At 46.0% G+C, this 27,902-nt stretch overlaps 1 protein-coding gene across 1 annotated transcript in view; it reads right to left on the reverse strand.

The window, feature by feature from the left end:
• Positions 1 to 27,902, reverse strand: part of SYN1 (synapsin I) — a 147,993-nt gene that overhangs the window by 12,079 nt on the left and 108,012 nt on the right. The gene's annotated exons all lie outside the window — the stretch shown is intronic.

Here is a 27,902-nt window from a genome sequence, read left to right on the forward strand (position 1 = left end):
TGCCACTATATGAAATCACAAGTTGACACAAACAAGGAAATGTTGTGGGAGACAAGCTAAAAAGATTTAAAACTGCCTCAAATAAAAGTTAAGGAGATTGCAACAAAATGTCACTTAATAAGGATGGACTGGATCCAGAGCAGCGTAGACTCATTGAAATCAATGAGACTTGTTAGTCATGACGGACTTAAGTCTCATTGATTTCACTGGGTCTGTTCTAAGTATGATTAAGTCTCGATCCAACTTGATGAAGACATATGCGCACACAGTTGTGCATAAGAAAGCAGAACCAAATGCACAAACCTAAGGTCCAGTTTACAAATCAATACACATCGCTTGATTTCTCAATGCTTGAAAGCTGAATGTTTGAACTCCATTGAAAAGTATGACATCTGGTGATATGACGTTCCTACTGCAACATTTGACCGGAGCTGGCTTGTTCACACATGTGAATCATCTAGTGATGAACATGCATGTGCAATTCAGCTCTACGTCAGGGATAAATGTTAAGGCAACAGTCTGCCCAAGAAAGGTTTACAGGCTATATTTCCTAATTTACCAGACATGACATTTGCTCTTCTACATGGCTGTTTCCTTCAAATTATTATGTGTTAACAGCAAATATGTGTCCAGAAACACAGGGGAGGGAGCCATAGCTCAGTGCATGAAGGAAACCCCAGGTTTAATCCCCCATGAAGTTTTAAAATATCAGGTGGCAAGGGATGGGAAAACAAGGCTGAGGCCTTGAAGAACTACTGCTAATCAGAGATCATCAGCTTTCACTGAAGCAATCTTGATTGGGCTATGGTTCCCTGACATCCTCCATGGATGCTTCAGGACACACATCCATTTCCATCATTCATACATTATATGCTTGCTGTGGGAAACACTGGTGCAACTCCTTCATACCCACTGCAAACACAAAGCCGGTGTATAGTGTGGAGCTGCTCTAATAATCCCCCTTTAAGTGGTACTTGGTAAGCCCTCATTCCGAGTAGTGTGTTCCATTCCATGTGCCCATGGTTGAGGAAGGATGCTAACAAAAGGGCCTAAAGTACACATTAGGTTAACCACGTGATTAGCAATCACATCACAGATTTTTAAAAAATAAATACCAGGGACTGGATCCAAATTCTGTCATACTTAAGAGCAGGCCCACTGAAATCAATGGAATTTAATTTAGTCATGGCTCCATTAATCTCAATGACCCTGTTGTTGTTCAGTCGTTAAGTCATGTCCGATTCTTCGTGACCTCATGGACCATAGCACGCCAGGCCTTCCTGTCCTTCACTCTCTCCCTGACCAAATCTGGCGCTAACCTCAGTTATGGCAGGGGAGGACTGTCCTCAGGAATGCAGTGGACATAAAGGGGAAATTTAAGCCTTCCATCCCCAGCCACAAAATTGGTGAAAATCGCTCCCCCAACCAGAGAGCAATTAGCATTAGGGGAAATGCTCCCATTGATTTTACTAATGCTAATTGTCACATTGGGGTGGGGGGAGGTCTTTACCAATATTGTGGCTGGGGGGGGGGGTTAAACCTCCCCTTCCTGTGCACTCTGTTCCTAGAGCCAATCTTCCTCACCCACCCCTCCATACCTGGTATTTAATTGTTTTAAACCCACAACATTATTGCTAATCACATCTTTCATGTAATAAGTCAGTGGAGAGATGAAAAACAGTCCACCTATTCTCAACACTATTACAAGAGTAAGACAGAAGGAAGACAAGAAAGAAAAAGATCCGTGAGATCCTAAGGAATGTATAAAAGAAGGAGAGTATATCTGTACAAGCTGTTCTCTGTGTGCCTATACCAATCGGAGACATCCATCATGTACATTTGTTGACCTCTTGCCTGTACTGGATTTGACGTAGGCTTGTGTTGTAATATGTTGTTTACTGCACTGCATGCATCTGAAGTGCTGGAGGTGATGGTGCAAATTTCCCTATTTTACCAGAGTTCATATATGCAGGGCTGGCTCCAGAGGGTAGCTAGGATGGGCATTTCCCAAGGCCCAGAGACCCTGGCCAAAGGCCCGCTGCCCCTACAGTACCACTATGCCCACTTTGTATCCAACAAGGTCAGATTCTGGCTATGTTCGGACATCACATTAGGCCATGGTGGCTTAATAAACTACTCACAATAACTTATTTTTTAAATAATCCATGATGCCCCACCACATGAGCAGGCTAATAACCTACTGTGAGTAGTTTATTAAGCTACTGTGCATAATCTGAGTCATCCCCCTGCCCTCTGTCCTTCTGCAGTCCTCCCACCCAAGTAGTGGCGCCGTTTCACCCATTTACAAAGGAACAAAAATCCCAAGTGACTCACGAAGGGGTGAAAATCCCGGGTGCACCAAAAGGCCTCTCCTAGTCAGGAGGCACCCGATCCACCATCAAAACCCTGCACAATTACCCCAGAGGAGCGAAAATCCCAAGTGCACCCAAAAAGGGGGTGGTTATAAAACCTTGGGGGTTTGCTGGATCAGGACCAAACCTCATACACAGGTGTAGCGCTCTTTCGCTCATTCACTAAAGCACTATAGGGCTTTCTAGCTAAAGCAGAATTGTGCATTTCTCCCCATAGATATTACTGGCATAGAAGCTTTAAGGTGTTCCCAATACCACAATTGCGAAAATGCACAAATTTGCATATGTTCAAAAGTGCAAAGGATTTTTTTTTTTTTTAAAGAGGAACAGAGGCAACTGCGGAATAGGGGAAAATGGGGGAGCAGGAGAAAAACATGCTCACTTTTCACCCCATCCCAGCACCCAGCAAACTGTCAGGGAGTTTCCATTACACAGGGAACTCCCATGAAAAACAGAGCGATGGTAGCAATCTGAACCACTCTTGCCCGACAACTCTGTAGGTGAGCAAATTAACCCATGGTGCCCAGCAGATGACACAATACCTCACAGTGGGTTAAATAACCTCTACTGTAGACTGTGGGTTATCAGAGTGGGTTATTTTGGCCAAATAAGCCATCGCGGATTAAAAAATTCCCAACAGACAACATGATAACCTATGATGGGTTAAATAAGCCATTGTGGCTTATTTAACCCATTGTGGGTTATCGTATCGTCCAAACCAAGTCTGTTTGATTCCACATGCCCCACCTCTTCCAAGCTAAAGCTGCTTTGCCATAGGTCAGGCATCCTCAAAGGTCAGGACGCTTTGCCCAACAGCCCCCAAAATCTTGGAGCCAATATATTGCAAATGTGTATGCAGACTGAAATCCCACAAATTGAACATCTGAACCATCAGCTTCATCCTTTGTCCATGACTCAAAAGCAGGATTAATGTTGTGGCTTGTGTGCATATTATTATTATGGGAGACACATTTCCGTCTTGCCAAATGAGGACATGACGTGTCTTCTCTCTACGTTTTTGCACAGCCTGATAAATGAAGGGACTTGCTTAAAAGCCTTTGAAAGCTGGTACGTACTCCACCTGCCTGGGTAGAGGCTGAAGAGAAAGAACTATTTGCCACTTCAAACGTGGCCAGAAAGAGCCTGAAATTTGCAGTTGGCTGGCCGGAAGCAGTCTTAGGGCGTTGCAGAGTGTACTGCCACTTATGAGGAACTGATAGTTTTGCCATTGATACTGCCTTCCTCCCCCACACCCCCATCTACCCAAACACACACAACTTCTGTATTTGTAAAAGAATAGATACCATGAAAACAACACAAGTCTTCAGTACAAGGAACACACCCTGGAAAAGGCTATCCTGAAAAACCTCCTGCCATTTGAGGAAGTGAGGAGCACAAAGTAATAGTGTCTTGACAATTCTTTGTTCATTTGGGTCAATTCAGCCCCACCAGTAATCCTGACTCATAGAAAATGCAAAGTCACTTCAAAAGGGTTTTTTTCCCTAAAAAGAAGTGCAGCCAATCCACACAACTGACCTAAGCATTTTAAAGTAAGAGAAAGATCCAGGAGGAGGATGGCAGAAACCAAACTACGCACATGCCTCCTAGGACAACCGAGAACACCCCCAACAAATGCTGACAACAGCTTGGGCATCAGAAGTGTATGGTAAGCAATGTGAACCAAGAGGGTAATGAACAGGAACAAGCTGGCCTATGATTTCAGCAGGACTGCAGAAATATTTCCAAAATTTTGATGCCAATGTCTGTTGTTAGGACAGAGATGGACAACAGGTAGCCCAAGATGGGCCACATCTCATCCCAAAGAACATTTTTATCTGAGTGCCCTGAAATCTACCACATTTTATTTTTCTCCTATCCTGCTCTTCCTTTAAATAGCTCAGAGTGGCTCCCAGTCTCCCATCTAGGGATTTAACACTGACGCAACATCACTAGAGGCCCTTGCTGAAGAAACCAAATTTAAATCCCATGGTTCCAGATAATTACCGCCCTGTGTCAAATTTGCCATTTGGGGGCAAGGTGCTGGAGCATGTGGTGGCCTCACAACTCCAAGCCATTTGGGATGATTATTTAGATCCATTCCAATCAGGTTTCAGGCCCGGTTATGGGACGAAAGCAGCCTTGGTCACCCTGGTTGATGACTTACGCCGGGGAATGGATGGGGGGAGTGCTACCCTGTTGGTTCTTCTGGATCTCTCAGAAGTATTGACCATGGTATCCTTCTGGATCATTTAGCTGGATTGGGCTAGGGAGGCACAGTTTTAAAGTGGTTCCAGTCCTTTCTGGAGGAGTGGTCTCAGAAGGTGGTGCTGGGGGACTTCTGTTCCACCCCATGGCCATTAGCCTGTGGGGTGCTGCAAGGTTCCATCTTGTCCCCCATGCTTTTTAACATCTACATGAAACCCCTGGGGGAAGTCTTCAGGAGGTTTGGGCTGAAATGTCATCAGTATGCGAATGATACTCAGCTCTACCTCTCGTTTCCATCTGCACATCCCAGGGAGGCTGTGGAACTCTTGAACCAGTGTCTGGAGGCTGTTTTGGGATGGATGAGGATGAACAAGCTCAAACTTAATCCAGACAAGACAGAGGTACTGTGGGTTGGGAAACCAACTACTTCGGATGGAGGTTTACAACTGGTCTTAGATGGGGTTGCACTCACCCTGAAAGACCAAGTGCGCAGTTTGGGAGTCCTCCTGGACTCTGAGCTAACTGGGGAAGCCCAGATGGCTGCGGTGTCCAGGAGTGCTTTTTACCAGCTTAGGATGGTACGCCAACTGCGGCCCTATCTGGAGAGGATGGACCTTGCCTCAGTTATCCACGCATTAGTCACATCCAGGCTGGACTACTGTAATGCGCTATACGTGGGGCTGCCTTTGAAGATAGTTCAGAAACTCCAGCTTGTGCAGAATGCGGCTGCCCAAGTATTGGTGGGGCCGAGCCGATTCAATCATATAACTCCTATACTGCGCCAGCTGCACTGGTTACCGGTGCGTTTCCGAGCCCAATTCAAAGTACTGGTTTTGACCTTTAAAGCCTTAAACGGTTTGGGACCAAGTTACTTGAAGGACCGTCTACACCCATATCAGCCTGCCCACACTTTAAGATCAGAAAGAGAGGCCTTTCTCATTTGCCCACCTGTGAGAGCAGTCAGGTAGGTGAACACCACACGTGAGAGGGCCTTCTCTGCAGTGGCCCCACATCTTTGGAACAAGCTGCCATCAGAGGTCCGCCATGCTCCCTCATTGCAGTCTTTTAAAAAGGTTTGAAAATGTATTATTTTACCTTGGCCTTCTACTGATATGACTGCTACTGTTGCTGCTGTTAACATCATTGTTGGTTTTATTGTTAGTTTTAATTGTTTATTGATGGCTTTTATTGTTTTTATATTTTTATCACTTTTAATATTTTAATTGTCTTTATGTATTTTATTGTTGTAAGCCGCCTAGGGAGGGCTTCTGCTCTGAAAGGCGGCCAAGAAATATTGTAAATAAATAAATAATAAGACTATTTTCAGACTATTCAAACTATTTTCTAGGAGATCCATGGGGGGGGGCAGGGGGGATGCGTGAGGGAGCAGTAGGAGGACTGCAGGAGGGAGGGTGGTTCGATAGTGGTTGGGCTAACCATGCTACGGGCCATGGTTAGCTGCATGTATGGCAAGGGCTCTCGCGGTGGTTAGTGCTAACCACTCCGCCCCAATGCGCATCTGAACAAGGTCATTATGGCAGCCTTCCCCAGCCTGGTGTCCTCCAGATGTTTTGGACTACAGCTCCTGGCATTCCTGATGATGAGCTGTGCTGGCTGGGGCTCATGGGAGTTGACATCCAAAGCATCTGGAGGGCACCAGAGCGGGGAAGGCTGTATTATGAGGTCTGAAAAAGTAAACGTTAACACATGCTCTTAAAATACTCTACTTTGGGGTGGGCGGAAATTTAAACTTGAATGGATCAAATAGCCGGCCTCTCACTTTGCTATGAAATTCCTCCCCGCTGAGGGTTCCAGCCATTAATGAAACTGGAAATGGCATTAGTGTCGTTTTCTGAGACATACAGCAAAATCCTATCCAAAGGAAATCCCACTCCGTGAGACTCAGGGTGCTTCCAGATGGAGGCTGTTAGCACTACCAATCAAAGAACATTGGGGAGCTCTTTTGTCTATCTCTCCTTAACAAATCTACTGTGGAAAGTAAAAAGACAGAAGAAGCAATGGAAAAACAGGAGGGTTTCAAGTGGAGGATGACTTCATCTGGGATCCCCATAAAATCTCATGAATGGGGCAGGGTGATTGCATGATTAAAAAAACCTTGGGAGTTAGATCCAGAATCTTTGTTCCACCAGCAGAAGGACACTGCCCACATAACGGGACTTCCATTTTCTCTCCCCCACTCCCACACAACACCCCCTCCAAATCTCCCCTGGTAAGGCCCCTAACCTCTGGAGGAGATTTGGAGGGTGCACAGGGGGCTGCAGTGGGGAGGAGGCTGAAGTCCCATTCTGATGTCTGGAAGCATCCTTACTTCCAGTTATGTGTGAATAGGACTGCAGTCTTGATGGCCACGAGGTGTTAAAGAGTCAACACAAAGCTTCCCACATCAGGAAAAGCTTTTAATTTATTTTTTACGAACATTGTTTTTACGAACGTTGTAAGGAAGAGAGGTAGTCCACATTTTCATGCTACATTTTGTATGTAAGAGCACCCCTTGCTTTGTCTGTGTAATGTTCAACAATTAGCAGGGATTCTTACAACAAAGAAAGTAGGTCAGTATTATTATCCACATACTGCAGATCTGGGGTGGTTGTGGCTCAGGGAAGCTTGCCTGAAGCCATCTAACGAGTTCATGGCTGAGGTCATAAGTAGAATCCGGTATTTCCTGCTCTGTAGTACACCCCACAGCCGTATACTATATCACCTCCCTATGGCAGTATAAACTTCCTAGGCAACTAGGCTCCTGGAATTTTCCCAGAACTCAAAAGACTTTTCCAGTGCCTGAAAGACCTATCACCAAATTCCTGAACAGAAGGCTCATCACCAGTATGGAACTCGCCCACAGATCATCATCACATCTGACAATTTTACGTAATATGGTTTTTCCACCACAATGCATACCATGGGAAGCAATGCTTGGCTGCTATTTCCTAGGGTGTATACACCACATATACAGGGACCGCGGTGGCTTAGTGGTTAAGACGCTGAACTGCAGACTGGAAGGTCGGCAGGTCAGCAGTTCGAGACCCGAGTGCTGCGTGACAGAGTGAGCTCCCGTCTTCAGTCCCAGCTTCTGCCAACCTAGCAGTTCGAAAGCAAGAAACTGCAAGTAGATAAATAGGTACCGCCTCAGCGGGAAAGGTAACAGCGTTCCGTGCACCTTGGTGTTCAGTCATGCCAGCCACATGACCACGGAAGCGTCTTCGGACAGCGCTGGCTCTTCGGCTTAGAAACGGGGATGAGCACCGCACCCTAGAGTCGGACACGACTGGTTGGGGACACCTTTACCTTTTTATACACCACATATAGTACATGCTGCAAAATCCATGTGACTGAGACAATCAGATGTGACTATTGGGGTTTCATGCTTCTGCATAGGAATTAGGTAACATATGAGGCAGCCCAGAGGCAAGCATTGCTGAAGTTGAATGCATGTGCCAACAGGCATGCCGTAAGAGGGCTGTGCATCCTCCCAATGTATGCTTGGTGGCAAACGTGGGCTTATTGGTTAATGCCTGCAAAGTCCCAAGGAGCTGCAGCCAATCCTGAGTCCTTGAGACATTTACTGGTGTGATACCCTATGTTTCCAAAATGCATTTTCAAAATCCTCTGAAATTGCTGAATGTCAGTTTCAATTATTTGGTCAATATCACATCAATTCCACTTTCTGATCGCAAACCTAGAAGGCTAACTATGGAGTGGAACTGAATCACAGTGAACAATTCTCAACTGACTTCAACACAGATACTAAAACCAGGCATGACAATAAGCATAAAAATAAAAGATTGAGTTGTCCTGAGCCTGCTTGCTAATTTAAAAGTTTTAACTACAGTAAAACTACACACACACACACACACATATATATATATATATATACACACACACACACACACACACGCACAGTAAAGCTGCAAACAAGCTTTTAAAATGTGGGCAGAGCACAATTACACCACACCAACACATCATTAACTACTGCAGAATAGCATGTAGTTGTAGATGGAGCCAGCCCCGGGTTAACCTTGCCTAAGTCACCTAATCTCAGTTCTCCATTTGTAAGATAAGAATATTAATGTCCTCCTTCCCAAAGAGGTTAGAGATGCCTGAGATAATTACTGTGAAATTCCCTGAAAAAAGCCACCCTAAAAATGCTACTGAATTGTTTATTATTATTGGGCAGTATCCAACACTGCCCCCATGCTAGCAGGACTCAGTGCTAGTGCAATGAGAAGCTAGCAGATCCTGAAGCAACCAGAAATGAGCGGATGCACTCATTTCTGGAACAGGGCAGGTCAAAGGAGCTTACAGAAGGGACTTCTGCTGATCTGTTCCGTTCACTTCCAGGGTTGCATTAGGAAGCTAGCCATTGGTCCCGCAGGCAAAACAGAATGAGCTGTCCATTGAAACTAATAATATTGTGCTGTGCTAGTGTCAGTAGCCAACACAAAAATCAGGCCAACTTAGCCGCCACCTGCAAAGCCTTTGGCTTAGGGTGGCATTTACACTTGAACAAATCTTCCTAAACCTTTTCCCCCTATCAGTAGTTCATGCCTCCTCTTGCCTAGACTACTATAATGTGCTCTATGTGGGGTTACCGTTAAAGACAGTTCGGAAGTTGCAGCTGGTGCAGAATGCGGCGGCACGCCTGATTAAAGGCAGCTGTCGGCAAGACCACATCACTCCAGTGCTGAAGGAGTTGCACTGGTTATCAGTTGTTTTTTGGGCCCAATTCAAGGTGCTGACATTGACCTTTAAAACCCTATATGGTTCCAGCCCAGTCTATCTTAAGGAGCGCCTCCAACAACACCAGGGAAGCCACTCAACGAGATCGGCCTCGGTACGCCTTGTGTCTGTCCCATCAGCCAGGACAGCTAGGCTGGTGAGGACTAGGGAGAGGGCCTTTTCTGTGGTGGCCCCCACTCTATGGAATTTCCTCCCTAGTGACCTCCACCATGCCCCCTCTTTGATGAGCTTCTGCCAGGCTTTAAAAACCTGGCTGTTCAGACGGGCATTTGGGGTGGGTTAGGGGTCTTTAGAGCAGTGTTGTTTTGTTATGTTTGGGGGGGGGGTTCAGTTGATTATGTAAATTTGTTATTAGTATTGTACGCCGCCTAGAGTGGCCGGGTAGCTGGCCAGACGGGCAGCTAATAAATCAAAGCAAATCAATCAATCAAATAAATAAATAATATAATATAAACAAATAAATAAGCTCCTAGTTCCACACCATGACGAGACATTCCATGGCATAGGAATTGGCCGAGAAAGAGGAAGTGGTGTGGCACGTGTAGAGTGCGATGGAATGGATCATCTGTGCACCAGCCAGCTATGCCGGACTAACTTACATGCCTAGTGACTGAGTGGCAACTCTACTCAACTGTGAGATCAGTACAAGTGCTGACAGAACGCAAGACAGGAAAAACATGCCGTGCTTCCGTTGGACAGAATGCTTGCAAAGTGATCACACTTTTCCATGGGCAACTTTACACAAGAGGACTTTCCAGCATGCCTTCCATTTCCTATACGGAACTATGTACAGCCTGTGGTTACCTCCAGTCCTTATGCAGCCCAGGACAGGGTGAGGAGAAGGGTAATCTGTAGCCTAGCAGGAGCAGGTCTCCGAGTGGCTCATACCACCATGCAAGCCTGGCCCAAAAGCTTTCAGAGGGATCAAGAAGTATCACCTGGCTGATGTGGCTGATCTCCCTACAGTTTCCTCTTTGATCAGAGCCAGGTGTTGTTTCACAGGAGGAATCCCTAGCTGGCATCTCTGAAGCCGTCAGTTCAAGACCCATGCATGATGGGCTTGAGTCTGCAAACCTTTGGATACAACTGTCGCATGTGATTAAGCATAAACAGTCTCTATTACACGACCCCTGAACTTCTGGTAGGAAACCTTGAATGGCAGCAGCTTCTTCTGGCACATGCTCATGGCAAAACAGGCACCTGCATACACATCATACATGGCGCAGCAGTGATTAATTCTGCAAAGAATTATTATCCACGCAGGAAATAAGTTCTGTACAGGATTGCCCAGTGGGGTCTCACAGTGACGCACATTTTGGTGGTCGGATGGTCGCAGATCATACCAGGGAAAGCTCAGAGAAAAGATGAAGATGGTGACAGAATTCAAGCGCTTAAAAGATTGAGCAAAGAACAGGAATAATTGTTCACACAGGCCCTAATCTAGCTCATTTTTGTTGTGACTAAGTTTGATTGAAAGCAATAGGCCTGACCTACACATGCAGCCGAATACGGTGTGTGTCTGTAGGAGTCTCTGATCCTGATTACCATTAAGCTTTAAGTAACTGTCATAGTCTGCTTTCTACATTTTATTTCCTGCTGACTTCACTGTTCACAATCCTGCCTGCCCTCCCACAACATGTTACCTGAAACTTAGGATAACACTTCACGCATCTGAAGAAGTGGACAAAAGCTTTTGCCATAACAAAATTGTTAGGCTTTTAAGGTTTCACAAGACTCTTTCTTGTTTTGCTGTAGCAGACTGACCCGGCTACCCCTCCCCATGGTCAATCAAGGATCAGAACCAGGAGGGGTAGGGCTGTTTATGCCCCTCTAGTTTTGAGGGCAGCTCAAAACTAATTTGAAACAAAATTTTGCAAACCTTCAAAAATTTGATAAATTTTTAAATCCTGACATTCAGGTCTCTGATTTCATAATTTGACATTCACATTTCAGAATGAAAACCTGACATAAAAATGCAACATTCAACTATTTGAGAGATTTCACGTATTCAAGAATAAGTTTGCTATCACCACTCCAGAATCTGTTGGTAAATATATCTTGTAACTAACTAACTAACTAACTAACTAAATAAATAAATAAATAAATAAATGGAAATGAATGAATGAAGTTCACACAAAATTTACACAAAGTGATTGCAAGCCAGCTGTCACACACTGTTAAATGCTGACCACTACTGCATGGCATTGTGCAGATACAGTCGAAAACTGATGGCTGATGAAGGTCAAATGTTGGCTGTTGAATATAAAATGTTAGGTGGATACACAAACGTACTGAGCATATTCACCATCAAAATTTGGGCACAGCTCTATTCAGAAGCCCTGCAACAGGAAGTATCTTTTTTCACTTCCTGTTTCAAGGGCCATCTTCCTAAGAGCAACATTTTGAAGAGTTAGGCACTAAAATGCTTTTTTTTTTAATGTAAGAGAGGGAAGTGTGACCAATCGTTAGGGTTAAATCAGGACACATTCCAACTGGAGATAAGTTGCCAGTTCTTAACAAGGAGAGAGATTAGCCACAGGCTGCCCAGAGAAACAAGGAATTTCCCATCAAGACCAGACATTCCTCCGAGGACTGCAATTTTGAAACCCACATGTTAGCATAATATTAACACTCAAGGCAAACATGATCCCTGTCATTAGTGGGTCCAGAAAAGTGGGGAAGGGCAAAGGATAGGAGGTTAGTAAGCCACCTTGGGATGATAGAAGATGAAGGCATCAGGCAATAAGGGGTCAGACAAATCAGGGTCTTTGACTAGCTCTTTAAACCATGAAGCACCAAGGGCAAGGGTGTTATATACTGTCGGGAGGGAGATATGCTAGGCTGTATCCAGGTTAGCTGATTGCAAAGCCTGACACACAGACTGTGGCTGGGATACACCGCATGCAGTTCTCTGTTCTAAAAACAGAGGGTAGTGATGCCTTGGTGGTCATTTTCTTGCTTGGTGGTGCCCCGAGCTAGGTAGTACAGGAATTAAGAGGCCTATGCCGTGTCTCCACGCTTGACAACTGTGCAACCCATCATGCTTGAAAGTGTCAACATTACCTTTAAATAGCAACATGTGGCAATTTAATTGCAGGTTTATTTCTAAGTGAACTGTAAAAACAAACAAAAAATAGAAGTCCAAAGGATCACATGCAACTTGGAATCACACCCTTAGCGTGATGCAGTGAAGTCATCATACTCTTCTCTGGTTATTATTTTTTTACTCCAATGAACATCAGGTTGATAGATCCCCATCTCCTGGAACGTAGAGGCACATCTACACTATAAATTTAAAGCCGTGTCTATCCTGTTTAAATTGTTTGGCTCCCAGACAAGGAACCCAAATAACTGCAGTAGTTCTCTGAATACAGTAATTTTGAGGAGCTTCATGCTGCTCAGAGTTCTTTGTGAGAATCCACGTCAACTGCAGCACTTTCGAACCCATTTCAAATGTGCAGTATAGATGTGTCCCACCTGGGTTAAAGCAGACAAGCAGAGATTTTCACAAGACTGGTCATAGCAGCATAATAATAGTCAACTCATGGTGGCATATGGAATCCCACCACCCCGGCAGACTAGCCAGGTCAATCCACCCTGATACGAGCCTCCTATAGCCATTCAAAAGTGATACATTAAGGCTGATCTTCTATTTCAACTCGGCACTGAAAGAAAAGCCTTCCTGAGGCACAATCAACATCATTGATGAGAAGTTGCTTGTTATTCGAGGAACCAACCTTCCCTTTGGACAGAATGTGCATCTGTCTGTGGTACCAGGCTGGTAGGTAGATGCTGGGGATTCCCCACTAGCCATATCCCAGTCCTGCCATCACCTCTCAGTCCCTGTCCTCTCGTTTTTCTGGTTATAATGAGAAGGAGAAGCTGCCTTCAACCATCTTCCACAAAAACAGTAGGTGACTATAGGGATGAGCCCCCAAAGGTAAGGCAGAGTTGAACAGTTGAGGTGCAAATCCAGAGGGGAAGGAGAGCCAGTGAATGAGCATCTAGGAAAGCAGGTGGGTGAGCATGCAGCAGTATGGAGGAAAGATAGGAGAACATGGTCTGAAGACACACAATGCAGCCAGCTTGCTGAAGCTAAGCTGGTTTGGGTCTGGTCAGTGCCTGGATGGGAGACCACCTGGGAACCACATGTATGCTGCCTTGAACTCCACAAGAGGCAGGATAGAAATGCACCTAATTTTATACGTAAAATATACGATCACAAAAGCTGCCCCGCTAGACCAAACCAAGAGCCTATCTAGTCCAGCATCCCATGTTCAATGTGGCCAGCCAGATGCTTCCAGGGAACCCACAACAAGGACCAGAAGGCAACAGCACTCAGCTTAAAGGCATTTCTGCCTCCAAACATCAGTGGGCGGCAAAGTGGTGCTGTGGGTAGGAAGGGGCCACTGCTGAGATTGAGGAGGAAGAGGGTCCCATGCATCCTTACTAGAGTACTGAATAGTGATGATAGATGACACAGCACCATGCAAGTGCACAGCTGCTCACTACGAGAAGTGTCCTGCATAAGCACATGCTAAAGGTGTCAGTGGCCCATGTGAAGTGCTGCTTAGTAAGCAGCAGCACATGCCTGCGTCGTGCAGACTGGTGGTACCCACTATAACATCTCACCTGCTGCTACTGCATAGGTGGACAACGTCCGGGGATTGAGGGGTTACATTGCCTCCACCAGACCCCACTGGGGGCCGCACTCCTGTCTTCCACCACTGCGCCAAAATTGCCATCACCCCACCAAATTTCCTACCAGAATTTGGTAGCATGGTAGCAGCAGCAGTGGACAGGCAGTGGGGGCCACAAAAATGGCCAGGGGGCCATGTGTTACCCACCCTTGTGGTAGCACCTCCAAACATGGAGGTCTATTCAGCTATCATGGCTAATAGAGACAGACCTATCCACTGTCATGTCTCATCAGCTGGAAGGGCACACAGGTGAGCAGGGGTCTTGGGGGTAGGGATGAGTAAATGATCCAGGACCAGAAATTGAGTGAGGGTCAAGTATGGTCTGGAATGCTGGGCAAAAGAGCAAATGTGGGCCCAAGATGGGGGCAGACCTCTACTTAGCTTACCCAACTGCTAGCAAAGGTAGGCCTTAGGACCAAATAACACGTTACAGTAAGGCTGCAATCCTATAATTAATAGGAAGTAAGTCCCACTGAATCAGGACCATGGCACAAGTGTACTCTTTCCACCATGCAAGAGTCCTGATGAAAATCCCTGTGCATGCGCGTGCACACATATACCAATGGCAGCTTCCCTCCTGACACAATTAGCAGCATTGGGGGGGGGGGATTATCTTTAGGATCACTGCACAGGGGTAAAGGGTTAAAAACCCCATCTCACTACAGTTCTGATCCTGCACATACACCCCTCGCCACCACCACCACAACTACTGGCAGCCGCTATTTACAAAGTCGACACACGGGGCCAAACTGTGTGATTATTATGAAGTGTTGTCTGGACTTTTGTTTCACAAGATCCAGGCAAAGGAGCTGAATTCTCCGAGTATTTAAAACTCCCACACCAGTTCCCACCACCCATCAAACCCTGACAGGAAGCCCTACAAGTCTATGCCATAGTCATATTACATCCAATCATTTTGATGTGGTAATCACTGGAGGCTGCTCAAGCGGCCAGAATCATAACAGGAGGTGAGACGAGAGAAGACGTGATCTCAGCAGTGCCTCCCAGCAACCATTTGTGTCAGAGCATCACTTTGCAGAAGGCAGCGGTCTCCTCCCACACACGGCCCCTGCCTCCCTCTGCTCATTTTCATTCAGGACAATTTATTTATTTATTTATTTATTTATTTATTTAATTTATTAATCGCCCATCTGACTGGTCACCCAGCCACTCTGGGCGATGTACAACCCACCATAAAACAATTTAAAACAATAAAATTTTACCATAATTTTTTTTTTTTAAATACCCTAGCCCACCCCAAATGCCTGCCTGAACAACCACGTTTTTAATGCACGACGGAAGCTCATTAAAGAGGGGGCATGACGGAGTTCCCTAGGGAGGGAGTTCCACAGAGTGGGGGCCACCACAGAGAAGGCCCTCTCCCTCGTCCCCACCAGTCTAGCTGTCCTGGCTGATGGGACATCGAGAAGGCCATCCGAGGCTGATCTTGTTAAGCGGCCTGTCTGGTGTTGCTGGAGGCGCTCCTTAAGATAGGCTGGGCCGGAACCATATAGGGTTTTAAAGGTCAAAACCAACACCTTGAATTTGGCCCGGAAAACAACTGGTAACCAGTGCAACTCCTTCAGCACTGGAGTGATGTGATCTCGCCGGCGGCTGCCTTTAATCAGGCGAGCCGCCGCGTTCTGTACCAGCTGCAGTTTCCGAACCGTCTTCAAGGGTAACCCCATGTAGAGCGCATTACAGTAGTCCAAACGAGAGGAGACCAGGGCATGTACTACTGATGGGAGCAGATGGTCGGGAAGGAAGGGGCGCAGCCGCCGTATCAGATGGAGTTGATACAGCGCTGTCCGGCTCACAGCTGACACCTGAGCCTCCATGGACAGCTGGGAGTCCAAAATGACCCCCAGGCTGCGGACCTGGTCTTTCAAGGGTAGCCGTACCCCATTCAACACCAGGTCAACATCCCCCAGCCTCCTCTTGTCTCCCACCAAAAGTACCTCGGTCTTGTCAGGGTTCAGCTTCAGCTTATTCCTCCCCATCCAGCCACTCACCGTCTCCAGACATTTGGACAGGGATTCTACGGCCAACCTTGGTGAAGATTTGAATGAGAGGTAGAGCTGCGTGTCATCCGCATATTGATGACACTGCACCCCAAACCTCCTGATGATAGCCCCCAGTGGCTTCACATAGATGTTAAATAGCATCGGGGAGAGGATGGAACCCTGTGGCACCCCACAAGTAAGTGGCCACGGGTCTGAAACCTCCTCTCCCAGTGCTACCCTCTGGTACCTGCCGGAGAGGAAGGACCGGAACCACCGCAATACAGTGTCTCCAATGCCCAACCCCTCCAGGCGGTCCAGGAGGATACCGTGGTCAACGGTATCAAAAGCCGCTGAGAGGTCGAGGAGAACAAGGAAGGAGCATTCACCCCTATCCAGAGCCCTCCTCATATCATCTACCAAGGCGACCAAGGCCATTTCTGTCCCATGCCCAGGCCTGAAGCCCAACTGAAATGGGTCTAGATAATCAGTTTCTTCCAAGTGTGCCTTCAACTGCACCGCCACCACCCGCTCAATCACCTTGCCCAAAAATGGCAGATTTGAGACTGGGCGAAAGTTGTTCAGAACTTGAGGATCCAAGGAGGGCTTGGTTAAGAGTGGTCTTATCACTGCCTCCTTGAGGGCTGATGGCATCACTCCCTCCTCAAGGGAGGCGTTCACCACCGCCTTGATCCCCTCTCCCAGTCTCTCTCTGCAGCTCATAATGAGCCAAGATGGGCAAGGATCAAGTAAGCAGGTGGTCGGCCTTACAGATGAAAGCACCTTGACAATGCAGCAGCAGCCAACCCTTCTGTTCCCTGTCACTCTCAACACGCCACTGTACATTCTCTAGTCCTATTTGAGGCGCTTTGCTATCATGTCTAACATGCTCTTGCCTCAGAGTTGCTTTAAAAAGCTGCCAGCACCAAACGCCCGCTTCCTCCACCTCAGGAGCCAGGAAACCAGACACAGATCAGCCTCAGACTGCATGGCAGGAACTCATTTGGAGTCCTGAGGTTGAGAAACAAGGGGCAAACGCCCTCCACGGTTGTGTCGCCAGCCAATCAGTACAAAACTGGCTGGCCCATCTGGTGTTCTGACCTCTGGGCCAGTTGCCAGGACTTTTGTTTAGAAGCCAGCAGCCTTGGTTTGCTTTCTGGGACTTTTGGGGAGTCAAAAAAATCAGCATCATTTTCATTTAGTGCACATGCTTGAGCTGTATAGTGCACACATGTGCACTAAGGACCCAGGCTGTTGAGCTCAACCCCCGGGCACTATTTCACACATGGTGCATGAGAGATTGTAGGCTGCAGGGGTCTGCACTTCCTGCTTGCCCCCACCCCCCATACATACATATCAAGGCTGTGTTGCACAGAGACTAGCAAAGTAGGTGGTGGCAGAGTATTATGGTGGCATGACATGGCAGTGAAAGCTGATGCCCACTTCCCTGTGCAACACCTTCCTTCTGCTGCACTCCCTTCGAAGCACAGGTTCAGCCATCCACAGCTCCTGAATCAATCAGAAAGTGTTTGCTATTTGCTCTGCTCCTGCCAAAATCTACCGTACCCCACCCAGGAAGAAGAAATCCGACATTTGACAACCTAACTCCACCATTACAATATTTAATACTTTGTTGGTTAGGACATTCCTTCTTTATTTTCCCTGTCAAGCATGCTTCACTTTATTTACACTGCATATGTACAGCAACGTTTCTTTGTCTTACAATATCTAAAGCTAGGTAAAACTCTGTGAGCCATTGTGCTAGTCTCACTGAATCACTTTGGTTTTCCTGCAAAATTGCTCAGATGTTTTGCATCTAATGAGAAATCTCCAAAGTCACTTCAAATTTCATTTTAGGTGAAATTTCGATCACAACCATCTCTGCTGGGTGGTCCTTCCTCCTCAATTTGGGACAAATTTAGATCATCCTTATACAAAAATAGTAAGGCCCCATGAGAGCTGCTTCCCTACGGTGTCATCTGGCAGAGATGTGGCTGGTGTGTAAATACTGAAAATGCATGGGCCGAGCAAATCGCATCGGCCTTTCCCACCAAACAACTGTCCTCCCTCCTGACAAGACAATCACTGGGCGGGAAAAACCCACGTGGACCAGTCCACCTGTGTGTCCACAAAATTCATGCATGTGCAGCAGCCACATGGTACTGTACTATTTGCAAGCAACTCAAATAAGCCTGAAAGTGTTGCTTAAAGAACAGAGATGTGGCCCAAGTTCAGAATCTCCAGGTTCAGATGGCAAGGTCTGGAAACTCATAATGCTCACCTCAAATGAGGTTAAGGAAAGCATTATGGCACCTCAGCTACTGCCGCTGCTGCCACTCCCGCCCTCTACCTGGCTCCCTCCAGGCACTGGAGAGGAGAGGAGGAAGGGACCTTTCTCCTGCCACCATTGCTGAAGAAACAGCAGGTAATTGGGTGGGCAGGAGAGAGGAGAATTTGAGTTCTTCTCTGGAATGGATTAAACTTCAAGCCAGAGAAGAACTCACAGGGCCATAATGCTTATATCATTATATTTGTGTTTGTGTGCCAGGTGTGTGCGTGTGAAGGATCACACTCCGTCATACTCCCAACAGGGTCCAGTTTAACATGAATTGACTCCGGTTAAGTCAATATGTTTCTAAATTTGGTAGGGGGGAAATAACTTGCTTATTCCAAGTCGAGGTAGACCAGGATATATGTGTGGCAACACATCACTAGTAAAAAAGGGCTTTATTACTTTTGTAATAACATCAGGTTTGTGTATACATAGGCATGATGCAGCTTTTTTACACCTGGCTGGATTTGCAGTGATTGCCTGGCACCCAGAGGAGGGCAAGAGGGAGGTCGTTCTGTGTGCTCAATGCATCTAATCCATGAATAAAATCAATGCCACTTCAGTATGTTATGTGGCAGGTCAAGGACCAGGACCTATCAGCTACCCTTGTGACCTGCTAGGTTACGTGACTAATGATGTCCCAGTCCCACCCATCACGTCCAATTATGCTGATGAACATGTACAGCTCCTGAGAAAGGGCATTGGCCAAAGGTGATGGGAGGGACAGAGGCAGAGGCTCTGGGAAATGCCTGGAGAGGCCTGCTATGCCTGAAGTGGCAATAGAGCTCAACGATTGGGAAAGTGGTCCTGGGTACTGATGCTCCACATAATTCCTGCTTCCCTCATATATGCTGAACTGAGGATGGTGTTGTTCTGTGCCAGTCAGTGTCTGCATGAATGTACAGTACTGGCCGGGGAAGGGATGGGGGGAATGGTGGGCAGTCTTCCAGCAGACAGAAGTTCACAGCCAGGGCAGCCAGCATTCTAGGGAGCGAAGAATAAATATGTATGACAAAACTTTGGTTGCTGCGTCACACAGCAGCCCATTACCCCAACACAAGCAGCCAGGTCGAAGAGGAACCCACACAGATATGTAAACAAAAGCCCTGCTGATTATCCCATTATCGCTCCAGCATTATTCCATATTTGGCATCCCCAGCTCTGGCGATTCCCTCCCCTACCCCCATTCCCAACCTGACGCATCATCAAGGGCATCACCCCATCTCCGAATCCCAGCCTTCAACTTCCCGTTCTGTTGGTATCCCAGCTCTGAGCCGTCTCCCGCACAAACACAGGGAGGCTCCCCAGCCTTCTCACTCAGAGGGGAGACAGGCATCTGTTTCCAACTGCAGCCTGGCTCTCAGCCCAGCCTGGTTTCCCCTTCAGCCAAATCCTTGGCTATGCGGCCCCTCCATGCTGGGCACCAGTTCCAGGAACAATGGATCGTTCATGGAAAGTGAACCGCCCCCATAAAACAAAAATACACAAACTGTTTGGCTCCATCCCCGAGGCTGCTACAGTGCAGGAGTTCGTCTTGACACTCAGACTTGCTCCAAATAGCCACATCTTTCTTCTCTCTAACCTCACTGCCCACCCAGAGCCAAGATTACTACCTAGGATTCCTGCTTTTAAGCCCAACCAGGTCTAACCCCCACACAGAAGACAAGAATAGAGGTTCTGGCTCCCAGTCCCACAATGTGTCAGCAACTGCTTGTGTGTGTTCTTAACATTTGTATCCTTCTTTTTAATCTACCCACCCCAAAATGAGCTTTCCAAAGAAGTTTACAGCTGGGGATGGACTGCAGCTAAGTGTCAGAACACATGCTTGGCATGCAGAAGGTCTCAAGTTCAACCCCTGGCCGCTCTAGCTCAAAAATATCATGTAAAAGATGTTAGAAAAGCCCTCTCTCTGCCTGAGAGTTTGGACAGTCAGCATAGACAATTCTGGGCTAGTTGGCCTGGCTCACTATAAGGCAGGCTGAGATGTTCTGCCTGCATCCCTGACAGAGCTAGAAGAGAACCCTATAACCTTGGTTCCCAACACCACAATGTACTCATTGACCTCAGGGCATGAGACTATGATGTATTTACTCAGAAATAAGTATCCAAGAACAGAAGAGAAAATGCTCTTGTGCCAGAAAAAGCTTGAATAAGCTTGACATGTTTTGGAAAGGACACAGGAAGCTATCTTATACGGAGTCTGACCACTCAGTATTGTTGACACTGACTAGCAGCGGCTCCCCAGGGTTTCAGGTGGGACTGTTTCCTAGTCCTACCTGGAAATGCTGGAGATTGAACCTGGGGCCTTCTGCATGCAAAGCACAGGCTCTACCACTGAGCTATGGCTCGGGGGCCACTTGTCTTTCCCCACATATATCTTGCAAAATCTTGCTAATGCTTCCTCTGTTTCAAACCACTTGGAAACAAGATTTGCTGCGTTTAATGGGGCTTACCCCCATTTAAGAATGAACAAGACTGCAGCCTTAAGCCAATACATGCCCAAGACTCTCACTGCTTTACTTATTGTATTGGAAAATCATGTTTCTTGTCCTCATAGTCATACAGAAATGTTTGGAAATGTGCAGCCAATGGTTAATGGCCTGATCCTGTAAGCCAACCTTCCTCCAGGTGTTTTGGACTTCAGCTCCTACCAGCTCTAGCCAGCATGCCCAGTGGTCAGGAATGCTGGGAGTTGTAATCCAAAACATCTGGAAGGCACCAGGATGGGGAAGGCTGCCACAAGCCATTACACAGACATAGCACTTCAAAGGACGGCACTTAAGGGCAGCAGGCCAGCGCCAGTGTGGGAGAATCATGCTTGCCTTCAAACCAGGGCAGGCATCTGTCCTCAGTCTAGTATAGCAGGGCAGACATTTCTGCACATTCCCTGAACAGCACAGCTATAGAAAAAAGCACATAGGGTCAGTTTATACTATTAGCAGAACAAGATCTTTACAGTTTTCCAGGACTGGATCACTTCAGACTGAAGGTGGGGAAGGAACTGCATGTTTGAATGCTCCCCTATGGGGAATGGGAAAGCTTCCTCCTTAGCAAATCAAGGAGAAGGCTTCAGCATAGCTTTCTCACTGACGTGCTAATTTTCTACATGCGGAGAGAGAAGGGGAGAGAGAAGTTGGGAGAGGGGAGTGTTCAAACATACAAATAGAAACCCCATCTCTACCTGAGGTGGTACAATCCTAGGAAAGCTTTACCACTTGATCCTGTTGATTATACAAGTTCATTTTCTGTGGGTGTAGTTTACTCACACTCAGGATGTGACTGATGTGTGTAATGTGGGGCCAGGATGGCATTTTCCCCACCTCAGGTCAAACTAGCAGCTGAAGAATCATAATATTTTTGGCCTTCCCTGGTAGCTTGTGACTTGGCTGTCTTGTTTGAATCACCTACAGCAATCTAGCCCTACATCCCTTTTTCCACTGCAGAAGAAATGGAGGAACTGCTGCAAAGCAGCAGCCTTCCCAAAACCAAGCACAAAAGCAGGTCCTGGACAAGCAACACTTACAGCAACATAGCCATATTTTCCTTAACGTTAATACCCACACCACTTCCAATACAATCCAAAACGGCATTCACTATGTATCCATGTGTTGTATAACAGCATCATTTCTCTGAGTCATATGCATGAGTTTCGAAATCCACTGTTGCAATCAGAGATGGGACCTAACTTCCATTTTACAACTTCTTAGGAAGTTGTGTAAATTTTTATTAAGGAAATCCTAGAGGAGAAAGCAAGGCTTATTTCTTTATACCATTTTTTTCCCCCCCAGAAGAATCCAACTGCACACTGGAGAAAGCCTGCTTCCTGCTTAGAGATACAGAGCTACATCGGAAATGATACAGTAATGAAACAGCTGTGGGCCAATACTTTACTGAGAGCAAAACTTGAAGCAGCTGTAGGGTGGAGCAGCTTAGAACACCCACACAAGAATGTATCACGGTGATGGCTCATCCAGTGTTAAGGTACAACTTTGTGTAACTACAACCTACTACTAGTAGTAGTAATATTAAAATCATAAAGACATATAGAAAACTATTTGTAGTAGCAGCAGCTGTAGTAGTTTACTAATTATTTTAGTACTATTACTACTACTGCTGTTTTGCTACTATTGCTGTTGCTACTACTATTAATATTTTATTCCTACTACCACTACCATTTTACTATTGTCTCTACTGCTGCTGGGGCCGCAGTGGCTTAGTGGTTAAGACGCTGAACTGCAGACCGGAAGGTCGGCAGCAGTTCGAGACCCGAGTGCCGCATGACAGAGTGAGCTCCCGTCTTCAGTCCCAGCTCCTGCCAACCTAGCAGTTCGAAAGCAAGAAATTGCAAGTAGATAAATAGGTACCGCCTCGGCGGGAAAGGTAACAGCGTTCCGTGCACCTCGGTGTTCAGTCATGCCAGCCACATGGCCACGGAAGCATCTTCGGACAGCGCTGGCTCTTCGGCTTAGAAACGGAGATGAGCAGCACACCCTAGAGTCAGACACGACTGGTCGGGGACACCTTTACCTTTACCTTTACCTACTGCTGCTACTATTACTGCTATTTTATTGCTGCTCTTGCTGCTACTATTTTACCATTACTCATATAACATTTATTTAGTACCTTGGATAAACAAAATTCATTGTGACTCTGTTCCCCCAAATAGCTACTCAGTGCAGGAAGAAGACCTTGATTTAACTTTACTTCCATGGGCTTCATAGGAGGAGGTAAATAAAAACAGAAGTACAGGGTAAGACAAAGCTTCTAGTCCAAGAGCCTCTGTCAAAATACTTATGTCGTAAGATACAAAAGGTTTGACTATCTGGATATTTCAAGATATAGGAAGGTGCTCTCTACTAAATGGTATCAGTTTCAGCCATGTACCTTAATATGTAATTAATAGCCGCCTTTTTGAAGGGAACAGAAATATTCCCTCCAAAAATGTCAATCAGATTGGACAGTCTGGAATTATATACACTATTCCCCAACAGATGCTGCTTGTTTCATCCATGTACGTTATAACATAATGATCAGCCTCAAAAAGGGGGTTGGGGGGCTGCCACCCCCTAAACACCCCAGCAGTTGCACATAAGCCTGGTAGTTTTGGAGATGATACAGCTGGTGAGATGTCCAGATAGTCAAACCTTTTGTACCTTATGATGTAAGTATTTTGACAGAGTAAGTATCTTGGACTATCAGGGGTTTTGCAAGAGAGAGATGGAAGCAAACCACAGCAGCAGAGGGAAGCCCTGGAGGGAAGTGGACAATGGAAGGATGAGAGAGCTGATGATACTGGCTGGGTGCTCCCCTGACCCCATTCCTACATGCTGCCCCTCCCTATATCACTTTCCTAACAACTTTTACTCATCCTTGAGCGCTGCAAATTAAACATAAACAGAAAGGACTACTTAATTTCCTGCCAATGATGAATGGAAAACCTCAGCTTTCTCTTTTCACTCAGCCATGTCCTCAGTCTGGTTTTCCTCCTGACCTTTCTCTCTACAGGTCCAATAACCACATGGGACAGAAATAAAACACAGGTGTTCTTTTTCCTTACCCAAGCTGCTTTGGCACATTAGACCCCTTGGGAATGCTGGATAACATTGACTAGAAGTCTGCTGCTTCAGCCAAAGAACTAACTGATGGGTTTGAATCCCAGTCAAACAGACAGATTTATCTTCCCTCACAGAAGCTTGACTGCAGTCTGTTTGCTCTGTTCTCTGAGCAGCTGCAATATTGGTGAACATTCTGTGCCATCACAAGACACAAAGCAGTATAGACTGTGTTTTCCACAGGTTATAATAGGAGGTCCTTGGGGGAGGGACAGTCCCAAATATTACATGTCGTCTGGGCTGTGGGAATATTAACAGGATTCCAAGGAGAAAAACTCCATCTAGGTTCAGTTGTGGATTCTCCCTTATTAGGGCCTGAAATGTCATTTACCAAGGCCCCAGAAACCCGTAGTTGGAAGAAGGAAAAAGCAGTAAAAGGGCAGTACATCCTAATCTAACTAGCAAGGTACATTTTGATCACAGTCCTCTATTTCAGCCCACTACTATTCTTTCTCTCCCCCGCCCCCTCTCACCACCACCATCCAAAGCTGAGCCAGTGAGAACTAGCAAACAGAGCCACAGTTTACATCTAGGGCATCTCTACACCAGCCTAAAATCCTGCATTTAAAACGGGGCTTTCTGCTTCCATTTTAAATGCAGGATCACGACGACTCCCTTTTCCCCATGCTTCCTTTTCTCCCACCCCCTTCCCCCTCCTTCCCCCTCCTTCCCCCCGTATCTGAGTCTTCCATTTTCTTTCATTGATCTCGCTCCTCTTCTTGCCACTTTTACTCTTTTCACAGAGCGAGCTCAGGCGGAACACGACAGCGTAATTTGATAGCTCATTATCTGCGATCTATTTAAAAACAGAACAAAGGGCATTTAGTGCTAGAGACGCCTTGAATGATCATGGCATCATGTAAAGAGCCCGCAAACTTCTGTGAGGGAGCAATCTCAATTGCAGGATAAAAGCTCAGTGTGAAGGAGCCCCTAGTGGAACCTGGGCCAAAACCAGCCCATGGACAGCAACCTGCCCTGCAGAAGGGGGACTTTCAATGGCTCCCTCAACAGAGTAAATCTCATTAGTCCCTGGATAGAAGGGCTGGATTGAATAAACAAGATAGACATTTTTTTTGTTAGCCTATGATCCTAGTAAAGATATTAGCCATGATGGACATTTGTAATGAGCAACTTTCACTGGCACAACACCTTAGGGCGCAATCCAATGGGATGCACCCTGGGTAGTCGTAAGCCTCCAGACCCGGAGGCTTACATGTATCCAGTGCAGAGCAGGAGACACATTTTAGCTAGACAGGTGATTTCGCCTGTCTAGTGGAGGCTTTGGGAAGGGGAATGGAAGGAGGCTGGGGACAGCTGGGGATACCTCGGAGTCCCATGTACCCAGTCTCCTCCCTTCCTCGCCCCCAGGGAACGCTCCCTTTTCCCCATCTCCACACTCCATTTTGCAAGGACAGAGAGATAGCTGGCACAGTTCTCTCTGCACCAGCTATGAGGAGGAGGGAGCAGGGAGTGCCATTTCCTGGCTCCAAGCTCAGCCAAGAAACTGAGCAATCCTATGTCCGTCCGTCCCCGCCCCCAGATGCTGTCTAGGGAACATAGGATTGCTCCCTTGTTTTGTTTTAAGCCAAAATTACATAATACTTGCTTGTGGCTATACATTTTGACATATTTTGCCCAATTAAGGCCCCAAGGGCTCAAAGTAACTGGAAAAATTCCATAATGTATTGGGGGGAAAATGGGAACATTACAGAACAGATGCAGAACACACAGTGCAAAATCTGTAAGTCGGGCATGGAAAAATCTTGGGTTTTAGATTTCAGTTATGAATAAAAAAAATTCGGAGACCAAAGTGTGGTCTGTCTTCAGCATATTGTACAGAAAATTTTTCCCCATTTAGCCTGTTATCCGACACTGATTAATAGTTGGTCATAACTCCATTGAGGTAACATTCTTGGTATACAACAATACTTCCCCCTGCACACCTATTTTTGTTAGCACAGATCCTTCCAAATACATGGACCTTTAAATTGAGTGATTAGTACTATCCTGGGGGATTCAGGCAGATACTGTTTTTTAAATAGTCAATGACCCTAGTAAAATGATTAGCCATGATAACCGCTAGTAATGAGGCACATTTACTGAAAAGACACCATTATTGTATTAAAAAAAAGCAAGAAATATATTATAAATCTGAGTACAAGGTGATGAAACAAGTTGACAAATACACCATATTATAGGTGTAATAAAAGTCAGATAGATGAAAATGAAAGAGAATGTGATTCCATGACAGTATTTTGTATTATACCAATATGTCAGTACCGTATCTGCATTCACAAATCCACAAAAACTGCAAAGTTGAAGTACAAACATTTTAACTCATCATAAAAGTCATTATTATCATTATCTCCTTCAAGGACAGATTCAACGTGGTCTTTACCAGCTTGGTGAAATGTTCAGTGTTGTTACACGGCATATTACTGCGCACATCAAATCATGTATAATTTTGGGTTGCCCAAAGCTTCATTTGGGGCGCAGAGCCCCAGTTCCTTAATCCTGACATTGTGTCATACATACAGAAAAGTTTGGGACACACAGGACTTAGTGCCATCTGAGAGGGACCCTCTCCTGGATGTATAGGTGTATAATAAGGGTTGCCCAAAGCTTAACTTTGGGTGTACAGCATCAGTTCCTTATTCTTTTCTACTTATTTTTGCAGTTATTTGCATGGGGTGACATACTTGACAGTGCCATGCATACACATAAAGCTTTGGGCCAGACTGGACTTGGTGCAATCTCATAGGGGACTTTCTCCTGGATTTGTGGGTGTATGATCTGGAGTAACCCAAAATTAGTTGGGGATTTGGAGCCCCTGTACCTTATTCTTTTCTATTTATTTTGGTAATTTATGGTGAGGTGTGCCATGCTTGACAATATCCTGTGCATCGAACAAGCTTTGGGCTAGACTGGACTCAGTGACATCTTTTAGAGTACAATGTCCTTGGTGAACGGATGTATGATTTGGGATGGCCCAAAGCTTAAATTGGGGTGCATAGCACCAGTATCTCCTTCTACATGATAGCATATTTTCCCTGCAGCCCAGGCTATCTAAAACCTTTCTTGGCCACTTTTCAGGGCAGAAGCCCTCCCAAGGCGGCTTACAGCAATACAATGCATAAAAACAGTTAAAATATTAAAAGCGATTAAAACATAAAAACAATAAAAACAACAATAAAAGCCAATAATAAAACCAGCAACAATGATAATGGCAGTAACAGCAACAATAGCAGTCATATCAAGAGAAGGAATAGTATGTTTTCAAGGCCTTCTTAAAAGCCTGCAATGATGGAGCATGCCGGGCCTCTGATGGCAACTTCCAAAGGTGTGGGGCCACTGCAGAGAAGGCCCTCTCATGTGTGATCGCCCACCTGACTGCTCTTATGGGTGGGCAAATGAGAAGGGCATTGAATTTCATTGAATTTGCTGGGTTGTATTTCCTAACCACTTGTGAAGAAAAAGCCCAGAATCCTGTTTTCTGAGTCACAGACTAATGCATGATTGCAAGAGCCATTTTATGACACTTTGCTGGGCTCAGCATGAGCCATGAACTTGGTGGCAGAGGGAAATGAGAAAAGCAGTAGTAGCAACACACCCTGCAGGGATACAGGGCCTTGCACCATCACTGGGGATGACCCTGGCCGGGGATGACTGTGTTAGCACCACCACAACTGGGTATTCATTCATTCGTTCATTACATTGCTATACCACCCAATAACGAAAGCTCTGTGGGTGGTTTACAAAATTTAACAATGTTAAAAATACAATATTGCATATAATATAAAATCCATTTATATACAAACATATAAACAGACAACATAAGAACATAAAAACAGCCATGCTGGATCAGACCAAAGCTCAATCTGGTCCAGCATTCTGTTCACACAGTGGCCAACCAGCTGCCCATA

Source organism: Heloderma suspectum, chromosome 2 (genome assembly GCF_057233095.1).
Source record: "Heloderma suspectum isolate Gila_16-S chromosome 2, 16-S_ref, whole genome shotgun sequence".
Classification (NCBI taxonomy): Eukaryota; Metazoa; Chordata; class Lepidosauria; order Squamata; family Helodermatidae; genus Heloderma; species Heloderma suspectum.